Source organism: Saccopteryx bilineata, chromosome 2, assembly GCF_036850765.1.
Source record: "Saccopteryx bilineata isolate mSacBil1 chromosome 2, mSacBil1_pri_phased_curated, whole genome shotgun sequence".
Classification (NCBI taxonomy): Eukaryota; Metazoa; Chordata; class Mammalia; order Chiroptera; family Emballonuridae; genus Saccopteryx; species Saccopteryx bilineata.
Window position 1 is genome coordinate 38276281 of NC_089491.1, and position 17569 is coordinate 38293849.

Here is a 17569-nt window from a genome sequence, read left to right on the forward strand (position 1 = left end):
GGAATCAGGTAGTCAGTGTATGGGGGCCACCCTAGAATCTGTCACTGCAGGACAAGCAGCACTATATGTAGATAAAACAAGCTTTTAAATTAAGAATGATTTCTTTGGCTTCATGATTTCCTGAGGAGAAAGCATCAATTCCAGAGCCAACATTTGCCTCCCTACGGCCTTATTCCAATAACATTGCTTCCCCCTCAACCAAGAAAGAAAATTTAGATTCCAAGAGATGCTAAACAACCCATTTCTTAACCATCCACCTCATTATGCAGCCAACACTGACAGCAAAGCAAATGCCTCCTAACTAGTTGGGAGCTGGCTGGATGACAGAAGAGTTAAGGATTGACAGTGCAACTATAGCCACATCTAAATTCAGAAAGGGGAAAAAAAAAAACTCGAAAACTGTCAAATTTCAGTGAAGTTACTGCCAATTTATTGTGGAGCTTCCCATATTTTAGCCAGGGGAAAGAGGTAAAGGGTTTAAAACAAGAAATGTAGAGAAGACTGATTAAGTCAGAATTCCTTCCCCAACCCTGCAGCCACTCATAGAAAGCCCAGAGCAGAAACTGTCATTAAGAGATTTGTATCTCAGCCTATTCTGAGAAGAAGCTCAAATCTCAAGACTGGGGATGATCTTCAGAGCTAGGACACTACCTAAAAAAATGTACTTTGTCTTGCCTCATCTACCAGTGACTCCAGGACCTTGCTGAGTCCTAGATGCTATACTCAAGGCTAATGTGTCCCTATGTTGTCCATCTCCCTACCCAAACACATTCAGCCCAGCTTCTAAGCCGCTTAGGGTTTACAGACAAACAAAAGCTCAGACGGAGGAGATGTGTTTAGGACATGAGGCACAATTAATCTACTCTCTCAAGTTATAGTCATGGTTTTGACCATAAATTACCTTTATATCTCTCTAGCTTCCCGTGTTTCAGCAAAAGCAAGAAGGAAAATAAATGGGCAAGTGGTAAATAGCAGTCAATATAAGCTCTGGTAAACACGTAGGGTTCCTTCTGCCACCATTCAGCAAGGCTCACAGAGCACAGACATCATATGACCAAAGGATGATCAGATCCCCTTAGTAGACTAGCCTTTTGGGATAGACATGCAATTTCTGTTTCCTGAGCTATCAACATCACAGCCCCTTGTCACTATGGATCTGGCTCTTCAGAATCCTGGCAGGCTAAAAGGATAGGGGTCCTTTTCGGAGGTAAGAAATAGCACAAGCACCACCTCACTTGGGAAGCTTCCTCAAAGCAGGGCTGTTCAATAACTACCAGGGCAAGCCCTGGCCGATGGGCTCAGTGGTACAGTGTTGGCCCGGTGTGTGGAGGTCCCAGGTTTAATTCCCGGCCAGGGCACACTGGAGAAGTGTCCACTTGCTTCTCCACCCTTCCCCCTCTCCTTTCTCTCTATCTCTCTCTTCCCCTCCCGCAGCCAAAGTTCTATTGGAGCAAAGTTGGCCCAGGTACTGAGGATGGCTCCATGGCCTCCGCCTCAGGTGCTAGAATGGTTCTGGTTGCAATGGAGCAACACCCCAGATAGGCAGAGCATTGACCCCTAGTGGGCATGCCAAGGGTATCCTGGACAGGCACATGCAGGAGTCTGTCTCTCTGCCTCCTAGCTTCTCACTTCAGAAAAATTAAGAAAAAAACCTAGCTGGGCAGAACTGGAAAAACAGATTGGGTTAAGAGGGAAAAAGCATTTATCCAGCAGCTGTGAAATGCTCTGAACAGACATTCTCAAGGTCTGGTTCCCAATTTAAATCTTTGCAAGGATCTTTGCCTAGAGACAGATGAGTCAAGATGGAAATGCAACATGAGACACTGACACGCAGCATTGTGGGAAGGTTTAGAGCTGCAGGAACTTTAAAGGGGAACCAAATGGGTGGGTTAATCAGAAGACCACCTGGTGCACAGAATTCATCCTCAGCTAAAGCACTTGAGTGGTGTCACAGGAATAATGGAGGAGGGGCTCACCAACCACATTCTCCCATCTCATACAAACCAGTCTAAGTCTCCCTGGGGCCAGATACAACTGGTCCGAGGCAAAGAACATGCCTGTTCTAAACATGGCCTGCCTTTTCAGGTGTCACTGCTAGAGAGTGGCTGGATCAGGATCCGCAGGTACCTACCTTGTCTCCCAATGCTGACAATCACATATGCAAGGTGGAAAGGATAGGTGGAGCCAAAGACCACGTATGCAGGAGTAAACCTGTGAGTCTATTCCTTCTCTAGCACTAAATAAAGCGAGAAGCAACATGAAGAGGCTGACAGGTGAGTCTGTTTCATGAGAAAAACGGTTTGTTTTGGTCGCTGAAAAAACCCTCCTCCCCAACCCCCGTGTAGAATTATGCCCTGGCCCTGACTGGTTGGCTCAGTGGTAGAGCGTCCACCCAGCATGTGGATGTCCTGGGTTAGATTGACAGGGCACACAGGAGAAGCACCCATATGCTTCTCCAATCCACCCCTCTTGCTTCTCTCTCTTTCTCTCTCCTCCTCCCCTCCTGCAGCCAAGGCTCGATTGAAGCAAGTTGGCTCCGGGCACTGAGGATGGCTCCATAGCCTCCACCTCAAGAGCAAAAAAATGGCTCTGGTTGAAATGGAGCAAGGGCCCCAGAGGGGCAGAGTGTCGCCCCCGGCAGTGGGCTTGCCGGGTGGATCGCAGTCGGGGCACATGCGAGAGTCTGTCTCTGCTTCCCCTCCTCTCATTAAAAAAAAAAAAAAAAAAAAAAGAATTATGCCCTTCATAAACTACTCAAAAATTATAAGCTGCAAAGAATGATGGACAATGGAAGATGATTCTCTTTCCTCCCTTAGGAACATGCCACCTTAGAGGAGTGATGAGCCTGGCAGAGATGGCTGACTTTACTGATGTGCTAAGACACAGTTGCTACACAGCTTAAATCAGACCTGACAAGCTGCAAGGCAAGCCTAAGGAATCATAAATTGCTGACAAATTTCAGTCCTACAATCAGGTCAAGCACTAACCCTGATTAGCAAAAACTTGAACTTAAAGAGCTGATAAACTCCTCAGGACTGCCTAGCTAAATGGTTAGGTATCTAGCCTGTACCTCCAAAGGCTATGGCTCCCTTCCCATCCCAAGATCAAACGATTAAAAAATTATAATCAAAGCAGTCTACATGTTTCCTGCCCTCTCACATAAACCTAGTCAAAAATCACAGTTCCCAGATTTAGACTAAGTCTGAACTAGTATCTGCTTATACACATCCCAGTCCAATCCACAAAATGCATAGGTCCTTCCTCAGTCTCTATAACACAAGGAAGCCAAGAGGCCATATGCTGAGGATTCTCTAATGGGAATCCAAAATTTGAAATTTCATGGGGAAAGTGAACCTCTTATACTAAAAGAAGACTATGTTCTAACTGGCTTAATATTGATCAAACATCATCTTCAGCTCTTTTTGGCTTATTCTGAGATATATCTTAAGGTAATCCCAAATCTGGAGAATTCTGCTTGTATAGGGCCCTGTTTCTATAAGTTTTTCAAAATATGTCCCTAGGCAGCAACAGGAGTCTCCACATATTCAAAAATATCTGGTATGAGACATTGAGTTTGACCACTCTAGCTACTGTTCATAGGGGGAAAAGACCTAAGGGAGACCCTTCCTTAGTTGGGAATCTCTGACAGAGTAACAGAGAAGCACTCAACTAGATGAGTCAGGAGAGAGCTACACTTAGCCTGGAGATCGAGGAATGACGGGGGAAAGCCTGTTGTTGGTGTTGGTACTGGACCCCTAGGCTGCCAGCTCACCCATACAAATCACATACAGAGATGACCTATCTGCTTGTACACAAGATCCTTTAAACCCCTACCCTCTAATTCTCCATCCAGTCACAGAATCCCCTGCAAAATCCTTTGTCTCTCTATCACATGTCACCAAGTCTAATCTACTTTACCTTAGTACCTATAAAATCTGTCCCCTTCTCTACAACCCTTAGACTAGGCTTCATCACTTTGCACTTGAGTCAATGCAAAATATTCATCCTCCCTAGTTTTTCTTCCTCCCAAACCACCACCCTTTCACTCCTTCCTACTCTCAATCCATTCGTGACAATTTGCTAGAGGAGTATTTCTAAAATGTAGATAGATTGTCATTCATTATCTTAAAATCCTTTTGTGACTGCTCTCAGGAAAAAGGCCAAGCTCCTTGGCCTATTATCAAAGTTCTTTCTTGACCTGTCTATGTCTAGAGAAATCTAGCTTCCCATTCCCTAAACATGGTCAAACCAAGCTCCTTACGCACACTGAATGTGCCATCCCTCCTTTCTATTTCCACATGGCACTGTCTAGAGTGCTATCAGAGAACAAAAACCAGGATGATGAGAAGGCTAAAAACCTTAATAAGTGCTTGTCAGGATACAACACTTGGAACCAAAACAGTAAAAATGACTTTGGTATCTGTTATGGGTTGAACTGTGTTCTCCCATAATTCATATGTTGAGGTCTAATCCTTGGTACTTCAGAATGTGACCTTGTTTGGAGACAGGGCTTTTATAGAAGTAGTCAAGTTAGAGGAAGGTCATTAAGGTGGGCTCTGATCTGATATGACTAGTGTCCATAATAAGTGGAGATCTGGACAGAAGAGATATGCACAAGGGGAAGACAATATGAAGAGACAAAGGAGGAAGATGGCCATCTATGAACCAGGGAAAGTACTAGAACAGACCCTTCGTCACAGCCCTCAAAAGGAACCAACCCTTGATTCTGGACTTCTGGCCTCTAGAACTGTGAGATGAGAAATTTTTGCTGTATAAGTTATCTAGTCTATGTTTCTTTGTTATGGCTGCTCAAGCCAACTAATATGCATAGTACCCTTGAGCAGTGGTCCCCAACCCCTGGGGCTGCGGACCCGTACCAGTCCATGGGCCACTGGTACCGGTCCGCAGAGAAAGAATAAATAACTTACATTATTTTCGTTTTATTTATATTTAAGTCTGATTGATGTTTTAATTTTAAAAAATGACTAGATTCCCTCTGTTACATCCGTCTAAGACTCACTCTTGACGTTTGTCTCGGTCATGTGATACATTTATCCGTCCCACTCTAAAGGCCGGTCCGTGAAAATATTTTCTGACATTAAACCGGTCTGTGGCCCAAAAAAGGTTGGGGACCACTGCCCTTGAGAATTACTAATCCAGTTCTACCAAAAAAAATTTTAATAAATAATAAATGAATACTTATTAAGTACCCAGGTATTATACTAGGCATAATGAAAAGATCCTTGCCCTTAGGGAGTTCAGAACCTAATGGGGGAAGTGTTATGGCATTTGCTATAGGCCTATAAGGGATAGGAGTGTTAGATTTTGTGCTTTTTTAATTGGTAGTGTCATTTACTGAAAAATGGCATACAGGAGGTGTGAGAAAGGAGAAAGAAAAGACAATGAGTACAGTTTGAATGTATTCTACGAGGTACCCATGAAGATTCTGGTGACAATATCCACAGACAGCTGGCTGTATGAGTCTGGAGCTCATAAAAGAGAACTGAGGTAGAGATGGCAACTGGAATTCATTGGTGTCTGGGTAAAGACATGAATTAGATTATCTAGAGAAGAGAATGAGGTGGAAAACAGAGCCATGGGAATCATCAAGTTTTAAGGGGCAAGCAGAGGAAGATAAATGCTGTAAAAGAAACAAAGATGTAGCTGTCAGAAATAAGAAAAGGACTGGGAGGGAAAGATACCGCAAAAAAAACAAGAAGGAAGAGTGCTTTAGGGAGAGACCAGTCAACAGTTTTTATCTTCCTGTCACAAGAAATGCTCCAGGATGTTGGTTTTCATCTAGAATGCCCTTCCTCATCTTGGCTATTTATGTCTGAATGTTCTCAGGTGTGAACCAAATAAACCTATTTCCCCAGCATGCTTGAAGATGATAACCAGCAAAGGAAAGCAGAAGCCTAAGAAATCGGGGAAGATTATATAACTTACCTCTTCCCTTTGGCTCCAAGAAGTCTTATTTTATACACTATGACTACACTTCAGGATATGCCTGCTTTAGAATAGTGGTAAATCTCAGTGGCATTGTTTACAGAAAGAATACAACTTGCCACTTACAAAGAGCCACGGCTCTCCTTAATGACGTATGTGTATTTTTTGGTATTTTGTTTTTTTAAGTGAGAGGAGAAGAGATAGGGACATAGACTCCCACACATGCCCTGACTAGGATCCAGCTGGCAATCCCCATCTGGGGCCAAAGCTCAAATCAACCAAGCTATCCTCAGAACCTGAGGCTGATGCTCGGACCAACTGAGCTATCTTCAGTGCCTGGGCTGACACTCAAACCAATCAAGCCCCTGGCTGCAAAAGCAGAAGAGAGAGAGAAGGGGGAGAGGGAAGGAAAGAGAAGCATATGGTCACTTTTCATGTGTGCCCTGACAAGGGATCAAACCCAGGATGTCCGTACGCTGAGCTAACGCTCTATCCACTGAGCCAATCAGCCAGTGCCAATGACATATGCTTGAAATATAACATAGGAAGCAAGTTTTCCCTTGATTTCCATCTTTCTAAGCTCATGTTATTTTATTTCTTGAACATTTCCTGATAATAACTGCTGACTTAATACCCTTAGGAGCTCCTCTGACAAGACTTCTCTAACTACTCTATTTCAAAGGGCTTGCTCCCTACTTTATAGTACTATGACAACTCTTTTCTATTATAAGAGTTAATCATTCCTTGTGGCTCTGTAATACTTCAGACTTTTAAGCAATTGTTCCACAAAGCTTTGCTGAGTGTCCACTAAATATTAGAAGCTATGCTAGAAATTGCAATCAGTTCCTGACCACAAGTGCAATCAAGCAAAGGAGTTAAATCATATATATATATATATATATATATATATATATATATATATGCAAGAAAGCAGAAGTAACAAGAAAATAGGTGGCCAGAAATAGGATTTCTAAAACTCTGAACTCTGTTTTTCTAACATGTATTAAGCCAGTGGTAGGCAAACTCATTAGTCAACAGACCCAAATATCTAACAGTACAACGATTGAAATTTCTTTTGAGAGGCAAATTTTTAAAACTTAAACCATATAGGTAGATGCAGTCCTTATTGAGGTAGCGCTCACACGTGGTATTTTGTGGAAGGGCCACACTCAAGGGGCCAAAGAGCTGCATGTGGCTCGCGAGCCACAGTTTGCTGACCAGGGTACTAGGCCTTTAAGGCATAATATAGGCAGGGAAGATATTCCAGGAGAATATCCACTTTTAAGTCTTAAGACCAGATCTTAATAAATTGGGCTGGACCATAAAGATGTCTTTAAAAAAGGCCAATTCAAAAAGCAGGTCAATGCCCTGGTGGGGTAGCTCAGTTGGTTAGAGCATCATCCTCATATGCCAAGATTGTGGGTTCGATCCCCTGTCAAGGGCCTTGGAATCAGCCAGAGGCTGAGTTTGAAACAGAATTCCATCACTTACTAGTTTTGTAACCTTAGGCTTAGGCAGGTTATCCAGCCTTTTAGAAACTTAGTCTCTGAAAAGGATATTGTTAGAAAAAACAAACAAATAGGTCAAGCAGTTGGCAACTTGATCCTTTGTTCCACATCCTTGACGGGACATATGAATTTCTCCCAGTGCAAGAGGAGGTACTAAAAAGAATATCAAAGGCCCAAAGCAATTTTCTTAACCTGCCTTTTCATGCCTTTATCCAACTGACAGAGCTCCTGCTATAGCTCAATTAGAGTGCCTATATATTATTTGGGCTGAAAATGAGAGGGTAGCCTTCAGCAACTCCTAAAGGTTAGACCTTGAGAACATTATACTGAGTGAAATAAGTAAATCAGAAAAGCTAAGAACAGTATTATTTCACACATAAGTGGGATATAAAACTGAGACTCATGGACATAGATAAAAGTGCAGAGGTTAGGGGGGATGTGGGGGGGTAGATGGGAGAAGGGCATAAAGAGGGGAAAAAAGGTGACGGAAAATGATTTGACTTTGGGTAATGGGTATACAACATAATCAACTGTTTAAATGCTATAGAAATGTTTACCTGAAATCTATGTACTCTTATTCATCTATGTCACCCTATTAAATTTAATTTTATAAATAAAAAATAAATGAATAAAAATTAAAACTGAAAAAAAATAAAGGTTAGAGTGAATGACTAATATGTATGTATTATAAGAGACATAGATAAAATGTATGAGAATTTGAAAGAGAAAAATAGTTCCAGTTTTCAGGGTGCTAGTTTGAATAGGAATCAGGAAAGGCTCTATGAAAGAGATGATATCTGAGCTTTATCCTCAAGGATAAATAATATGTAGAAACTGAAGAGAAGAAAAGGCATTCAAGGCAGAGGATAGAGGATGAGAAAAATTATGAAAAAGATGCCCTGGCAGGGTAGCTCGGCTGGTTAGAGCATTGTCCTGCTACCCCAAGGTTGCAGGTTTGATCCCTGTCAGGAAACATACAGAAAAGATCAACCAATGAATGCATAAGTCAGTGGAACAATATATCAATGTTTCTTTCTTCTCTTTTCTCCCTTCTTTCTAAAATCAATTTTAAAAAAATGACATGTGTGGTTAGCTTTCTGCCCTGAGTCATGTTATAAAAAAATAATAATAAAATGAAAAAAAGAAAAAAAGAAAAAAGGAAGGTATGTTATTAGAAAGAAAAGGAAATTAACATTTACTGAATGTTATCAACAAGCCAGGCCCTGCTCTACATATACTATTTTATTTAACTACATCCAAACACTGATACAAATGTTATCCATTTCAGAGACTAAGTTTCTAATAGGCTGGGTAATGTGCCTAAGTCTAAGGTAACAAAACTAGTAAAGTGGTGGAGCTATATTTTATTTTATTTTTTTATTTTTTTACAGAGACAGAGACAGAGTCAGATAAATAGGGACAGACAGGAACGGAGAGAGATGAGAAGCATCAATCATTAGTTTTTTGTTGGGACACCTTAGTTGTTCATTGATTGCTTTCTCATATGTGCCTTGACCGAGGGGCTTCAGCAGACCGAGTAACCCCTTGCTTGAGCCAGCGACCTTGGGTCCAAGCTGGTGAGCTTTGCTCAAACCAGATAAGCCTGTGACCTCGAGGTCTCGAACCTGGGTCCTCTGCATCCCAGTCTGATGCTCTATTCACTGCGCCACCGCCTGGTCAGGCTGGAGCTATATTTTAAACTCAGTCTCTGGCTGATTCCAAGACCCAGCTTCTTCCAACTGTACCACGTGGCCTCAGGGTTAACAAGGTTAGAAAAGTAGGTTGGCCCTGACCGGGCAGTGGCGCAGTGGATAGAGCTTCGGACTGGGATGCAGAAGACCCAGGTTCGAGACCCCAAGGTTGCCAGCTTGATCCAGGGCTCATCTGGTTTGAGTAAACGCTCACCAGTTTGAGCCCAAGGTCACTGGCTCAAGCAAGGGGTTACTTAGTCTGCTGAAGGCCCACGGTCAAGGCACGTATGAGAAAACAATCAATGAACAATTAAGGTGTTGCAACGTGCAACGAAAAACTAATGATTGATGCTTCTCATCTCTCTGTTCCTGTCTGTCTATCCCTCTCTCTGACTCTGTCTCTGTAAAAAAAAAAAAAAAAAAAAAAAAGTAGGTTGGGCCAAGTCATGGGAGGTCATAGATATCAGGCGAAAAAGTTGAGAATAATTTAACTACTACTAAAAATAAAATTAATGGGTTTTGTTTGTTTGTTTTTAGAAGAAACATTCATTCATCCACTCATTCAGTCACAATCTATTATGTGAGCTTGCTGGGTGTCAGGCATCAGGGATATAAAGTTAAATAGACACAGTCTCTATTCTGCATTTCTATGAAATACCAAAATTTGCTGTATATGATATGCTAGAGAAAAATGAGTATCTAATTCTACCTAAGTACTCTGGAAAAGGTTAAAGGATGTGAGATTTAAGTTGAGCTCTGAGCATAGGTCATATCCATGACTGGTACTCTGTTTCAGGAAGATAAATCTAGCAGTGGTATATACAATGGATTCCAAGAAAAATAAATTAAAGCAAAAAAATCATTGGAAGGCTAATCCAATAATTTAAGCAGGAAAGAGGGCCTAACCACAAAGGGGAACAGAGAAGATGAGACAAATAAGAGACATCACAGACAAAAAGAGCAGTATCTGGCAAATGATCTAATGTGGGAGGCAAGAGAGAAGGAAGAATGACACCATGATTTTGAGTGGGTGACTAGCAGAATGATAGTGATTTTAATACAAATGCAGAACAAAGGAAGAGAAATAAGCCCAGAGGGAAGTTTCAAACATTGGAAAACTGTGGTGAAAATAATTGGTAGATAACTAGGCATGAAGAGAAAAAGAAAGGGTTGGAAGAATAGATATAGGAATCATCTGCTTAGAAAGGTTAGTTGGAAATCTACTGGCTGCCTATCACAAGCCAGGATCAAGCACAGTACTGGCCTTACAGTGGTTGCTCAATTAATAATTCTGAATTAGAGGTTGAGTAGATAGATTTGGGATTAAACAAGATTCCTGAGGGGAAGACTGTAAAGAAGAGACACAGACAGGAAGGGAAAGAGACAGGCAAGGAAAGAAAGGAAGGAAGAGAATTGGGAGAATATAGAATAATGGAAGCCAAGAAAATAGGCAGCTACAAGTAGGAAGTTTCAAAAACACTATGGAATGCTGCAGAAGAAAATGAAAATAAGACTGAGGAAAGTGTCTGAGGGGAAAAAAGGTATTTAAATATTTAATGTTATCTATTTCTATCTCATAAACTCTTGAATAAATAAGAAAATGTCTTACAAGTAGTCCAAACAGCAACCAGTGGTACCCATTTATTAGTTGGCTTCATTTAAAATGGAATAATTAGCCTGACCTGTGGTGGCGCAGTGGATAAAGTGTCGACCTGGAAATGCTGAGGTCGCTGGTTTGAAACCCTGGGCTTGCCTGGTCAAGGCACGTATGGGAGTTGATGCTTCCTGCTCCTCTCCCCTTCTCTCTCTCTCTCTCTCTCTTTCTCTCTCACTCTCTTTGTCTCTCTTCTCTAAAAAATAAGTAAATACAAATAAAAAAAAAGTATGCTAAAAAAAAAATTAAAATGGAATAATTATATTAGTTACTTCCTTTTGGATAATTTTGGCAAAAGGATTTTCTCTTACAGAGGAAGAGTTCCTTCCCAGCCAGAATCAAATGTTCTCATTGGTTGGAGAGTCAAACAAGCAGCAGGAGTCAGAGACAGTAGTACAGTGTTCTCAAAGTGTGTGCCCTAGAAGATTTCCAGGTGTGCTCTATGGTATTCCAGAGAAATATGTGCCTGTTGGGGACCAAAAAACCAACAGGGTTTTTGGAGTTTAGATTTTTGGGGGACAGAGGTGTGGAAAATTGGCTGTAAACTGACAGTCTGCCCAACCCCTCACCTCACTTGCCTGATTAGGTTGCAAAAGGCTGTTAAGCTGTGGTGCTGGACTGTTTACACTACTCCCCATGTTCCCTGGAAAGACTAGAGACAAGTTTCTTCTGTCCTTTGTGTGAGGTTGGCTGTCAATGGGGGAAGGTCACATGAGGAACCACCCACGCCCATGACCGCCAAAAGAAATGGCCCAGGAGCATTTTGAAACAGTCTGTCAGCCAATGAAATTTCCCCATGACTATCACACCACCACCACCCTACCAACGCCATAAATTACCCCCCCCCCCAGGGGTGGGGGAAGCTGCACGACTTCACTGACCCGTCCTGTGGACTAGTAAATCTTGCCCGGGAGCACTCTAAATAAAGCTTTTGCTTGTCCACACTTGGTGGCTATATCCTTCTTTCTTCCTCAGCAAAAAATAACTTATATTTGGGCCGAACCTGTGGGGCTTACATACTGCCCCATGGCATATCTCTCTAAACAATTAAACACCACCATCAAAGTTTGGCAGCCCTGCCTCTGGGCACTGGGCGCGGCAGCTGAACTCACCAAAGAGGCTACTAAACTCACCCTTTCCCAATCCATCACTGTCTTCTCCTCCCACAGGCTCACCGACCTCCTTTCACACAAATCTCTTTCTCTATTGGGTTCTTCCCGCCTACAAAAATTTCACCTCCTGTTCATCGAAAACCCTTCAGTCATTCTGTTGCCCTCTCCCCAATTCAACCCAGCCACTCTACTGCCAGCTCCAACGACACTTCCAGAACCCACCCACTCTTATACAGAGCTAATAGATTTCCTCAACAGACCCTGAAATGGATTATCAGATTCTCCTTTAAAAGATCCAGATCTAATATTCTTTGTAGATGAGAGCTCTGTACAGGGACCCAATGGACAACGCCGGGCGGCCTACGCAGTGGTCACCACCTTCTCCACCCTAGAAGCCCAACAGCTGCCAGAGGGCACCACCTCCCAGAAAGCAGAGCTAATTGCCCTCACGCGGGCACTCACTCTGGCCCAGGGAAAACACGTAACCATATAAACTGACTCTAAATATGCTTTTCTTATCACCCACAGCCACTCTGCCCTCTGGAAGGAAAGGGGCTTCCTCACTACCAAAGGCTCCCCCATAATCAATGCTACCCTCATTTTTAAACTTTTACAGGCATTACAGCTGTCTGCTGAGGTGGCCATGGTACACTGCAGAAGCCATCAAAATTCTCAGGACCTGGTGGCCTTAGGAAATGCTCCAACTGACGCGGCAGCTCGAAACCTCACCACGGGGACCTCTCCCACTCCTCTCATGTTTCTCTCCACCTCCTTGAAACCTTCCTACACTTCTGAGGAAGAACAGGCCCTCCTCAGAAAAGGTGGAGACATGTGCAACCAAGGATGGATATTTCTCAGAAATCGAATTGCCTTACCAAAAGGACAGGCTGAAACTCTCTTTTCTGATATCCACTGTTCCTTACATACAGGGCCAAAAGCTATCATTTCTTGCAACCTCTCTTTTTCTTCGCAGGCCTACAGCAAACCATTGAAAAGGTACATGCAGCATGGACAATCTGTTCCAAAACTTCTACGCAAGGGGGTCTTCGCCCCCGCTTCCCTACTCATTAGCTGAGGGGGCACTTACCGGGCCAAGACTGGCAAATTGACTTCACTCACATGCCCCCTCACAAAAAATTCCGCTATCTCCTAACTTTTGTTGATACCTTTTCAGGGTGGATAGAAGCCTTTCCCACCTCTCAAGAAACGGCAGACACCATTGCCTCCATTCTCACTGAATGTATCATCCCGTGGTTTGGACTGCCGACTATTATCCAGTCAGACAACGGCCCAGCCTTCACTGCCCAAATAGTCCAGCAGGTCGCCATCTCTCTCAACATCACCTGGAAGCTCCACATATCCTATCACCCTCAATTGTCAGGGAACACGTGGACCGGACTCTCCCTCCCACAGGGGGTCCAAGTGAAGCTCATCCAGCAGTCCCCCTCAAACCAGGGGACAAAGTTCTCCTAAGGGAACTCCACCCGGCTCCCTACAGCCCAGGTGGACGGGACCCCATACAGTAATATTGACTACTACCACAGCCAAGCTCCTAGGGCAAACACCTTGGTACCATGTTTCCTGCCTCAAGCTTGCCCCTGTACAGGACCACTGGCAGTCAGAACCACTGGGCCCCACCCATCTTCGGCTCACCAAAAGGTTGGGCCCTGCAGTTCCTCCTGTTACTCCTGTCCCTCCCACCGGGAACCTGCCGCCAGAGTGAATTAAAGCAGGGAGCAATGCTGTTACTATAACAATGAGACTGGCTTGATGGAAGTAACATCAATGTCCTCAACCATCTGCAAGAGAAACTGCACAAGGACCTCTTCCTACAACCCGTTTAATTCTTGGTGGCAGTCACTCATCCTCACCTGGGCTGCCCCTATTCTAGGTCCTCTTCTAATTATCAGCATCTTACTCATGTTTGCTCCACTTTTTCATAGATTCTTACAGGGCTGCATCCACGAGGTTTCTCGAGTCATGGTCAACCAGATGCTCCTATATTCATATATGTGACTCCCCTCAGAGCTACCACCTTCTGACCTCCCTTCCCCATGATGCCTTTAACCAGCAGGAAGTAGCCAGACGAATAGCGGCGCCCCTATCTAACATAAAAGGTCGGAATGTGAGGTCGGTTGGCAATAGGGGAAGGTCATATGAGGAACCACCCATGCCCATGACAGCCAAAAGAAACGACCCAGGAGCATTTTGAAACTGTCTGTCAGCCAATGAAATTTCGCCTCGACCTATCACACCACCAACAACCTATCAACGTTATAAATTAGCCCCCCCTCCATGGGAGATGCTGAGCGACTTCCCTGGCCCGTCTTGCCGACCAGTGAACCTTGCCCAGGAGCACTCTAAATAAAGCTTTTGCTTGTCCACACTTGGTGGCTACGTCCTTCTTTCTTCCTTGGTGGAAAATACCTTACACTTTGTTTGGTGTAAAGTTAAGATAATATACATGGTGGGGGTTTTCTGCACTCAACACAATTAAGTGTAAAAAAGAGGAATTCTTCAATGTATTGACAAGGAAATGAGGGTTTGCCTTTCAAATATATGCCCAAACATTGAAGAAATCTCTAGGACACATCAGGGCTCATGTTTCTCATAAACACAAGAATGAAAAAACTTAACACATTCACGCCAGGACCTGCCAAATTTACTAAATCTTACTAAGAATGTATCTATATATATAAAAAGATAACTTTTTTGTCATTTTTTAACCCCTCTTTTTTATGAATTCTAAAAAGCGTAACAAAAAATGTAACATAAAAATGCTTTTTAATGTCAGAATAAATTTAATTTTGTTGTATTTATTTTGTTTAATTACCATAGAAGCATGCTTGGACTTTTTTTTCTTTAATATTTAAATTAATTATTATAACATATTTCTCAAATTTGCATATAGTGCACCTACAATTATTTGTAGGATTTTAAATGCGCCCCAACTTCAAAAAGTTTGAGAACCACTGCAGTAGTAGAAGGCAAGAAATGCTGCCTTGCTTATTACTCGGAAGCAAGTGATTTTGTACAGAGGCATCAATCAGATTCACTCTGTAAGAGTTTATTAAGTACCTCTCTTTACTGATACTTGTCCAGAAAATACTGCCAGTTGGACTAAGGCCTACTGCCAGTATCTGATACCTTCCTCTGATTCCAGGCAGGTCAATTGATATCATGGCATCCCTCAGAGATATTTTGATATGCTTCCCAGAAACCAGAAGCAAACTAAATTCCTTCTAACAAGATGCTCCAAAATCCCAGTCCCAGATGTGATGTTTTATAACTCACAAGGTTCAGTCACAGCCTAGAATGAGATCTACGGTTATAGAAGACTAACCACTGATAAACAATCAGATCCAAGCCATAAACATGTCCAGAACATTTCAGAGGAAAAACAAAAGAAATGGTAAGCATTTTCCCCAACAAATATACAAGCAGCTCTTGAAAAATGTTTCCACAGTGCCCAGAGCAGCCTTTTGCCCCCTACCCTAGACTCCTCAGGGTATGGGACTCCACTGATTTCTTCCCCCTAGGACCCAGAGAAGCACCAGGTACCAGATAGCCTCATCTGAGTGATCCATACGGCAAGTGATCCCAGAAACCTAGAGACACAAGAGCGTTTTTATTCCTATAAATGCCTGAAATCCTATGACACTGGCTCCTTGACACTTTGCCATCAGAAGCAGTTTCACTGGGTTCCCACTCAATAGCAATAAAAAATGACTAGCTTCCCTACTCTCTACATCTTTTGAATTTATTCTGCAAACAGATATTTATGGAGTACCTATTATGTGTACAAGACAGCTACCTTATCCTTCCCTCCCTTTTGAAAATAAGTGAAACTCCTACACCTAATTCTTCTACATTATAGAAGGGATGAGTTTGTGTTTCTTCTCTCAAGAGCCCAATCACATTTAGTGGGCTCAGGATTGGTTTGGGGAGCATGGAAACAAAATACAGAACACACCAAAAAACAGGTTTTGAGAGAGGATGTCTTTTGGTTAGAACATGTTGAATCTGAGATGCTGATGGGACAAGTGAGTACACAAGAAGTAGTTATAAATATGGATCTAGAGTTTAAGACAGATATGTAGGCTAGATACACAGATAGGAGAGCAACCCACATATAAATGGTAGTTGACATAATGAATGAGATCTCTCAGAAAGAATGCAAAGGAGTGAAGAGAGAAATCAGAAAAAAGAGACTGAAGACAGATCAGCAGAGTGTTGGGCAGGAGTCCCCAAACTACGGCCTGCAGGCCGCAAGTGGCCCCAAGGCCATTTATCCAGCCCCCGCCCCACTTCCGGAAGGGGCACCTCTTTGCACCTCTTTCATTGGTGGTTAGTGAGAGGAGCATAGTTCCCATTGAAATACTGGTCAGTTTGTTGATTTAAATTTACTTGTTCTTTATTTTAAATATTATATTTGTTCCTGTTCTGTTTTTTTTTACTTTATTTTTTCTTCTTTCTAAGTTTATTTTTTAAATTTTTATTAAATTTAATGGGGTGACATTGATAAATCAGGGTACATATGTTCAGAGAAAACATCTCTAGGTTATTTTGACATTTGATTATGCTGCATTCCCATCACCCAAAGTCCAATTGTCTTCCATCACCTTCTTTTTTTATTTTTTTATTTTTGAAAGTTGCCCAGCTTTTATTATTATTTTTTATTAATTTTTTAAATTAATTTTACTAGGGTGACATCAATAAATCAGGGTACATATGTTCAAAGAAAACATGTCCAGGTTATCTTGTCAATCAATTATGTTGCATACCCATCACCCAAAGTCAGATTGTCCTCCATCACCTTCTATCTAGTTTTCTTTGTGCCCCTCCCCCTCCCCCTTTTCCTTCCCCCCCTCCCCCGCAGTAACCACCACACTCTTATCAATGTCTCCTAGTCTCGTTTTTATGTCACACCTACATATGGAATAATTCAGTTCTTGGTTTTTTCTGATTTACTTATTTTACTTCGTATAATGTTATCAAGATCCCACCATTTTGCTGTAAATGATCCGATATCATCATTTCTTATGGCTGAGTAGTATTTCATAGTGTATATGTGCCACATCTTCTTTATCCAGTCTTCTATTGAAGGGCTTTTTGGTTGTTTCCATGTCTTGGCCACTGTGAACAATGCTGCAATGAACATGGGGCTGCATGTGTCTTTACGTATCAATGTTTCTGAGTTTTGGGGGTATACACCCAGTCGAGGGATTGCTGGGTCATAAGGTAGTTCTATTTTCAGTTTTTTGAGGAACCACCATACTTTCTTCCATAATTGTTGTTCTACTTTACATCCCCAACAGTGAATGAAGGTTCCTTTTTCTCCACAGCCTCTCCAACATTTGCTATTACCTGTCTTGTTGATAATAGCTAATCTAACAGGTGTGAGGTGGTATCTCGTTGCAGTTTAGATTTGCATTTCTCTAATAACTAATGAAAATGAGCATCTTTTCATATATCTGTTGGCCATTTGTATTTCTTCCTGAGAGAAGTGTCTGTTCATGTCCTCTTCCCATTTTTTTTATTGGCTTGTTTGTTAGTTGTTGAGTTTTATGAGTTCTTTGTATATTTTGGATATTAGGCCCTTATCTGAGCTGTTGTTTGAAAAAATCATTTCCCATTTAGTTGGCATCTGTTTATTTT

At 42.2% G+C, this 17569-nt stretch overlaps 1 protein-coding gene across 10 annotated transcripts in view; it reads right to left on the reverse strand.

Moving 5' to 3' along the window:
* UNC13B (unc-13 homolog B) overlaps positions 1-17569 on the reverse strand; it is a 296704-nt gene that overhangs the window by 87797 nt on the left and 191338 nt on the right. The gene's annotated exons all lie outside the window — the stretch shown is intronic.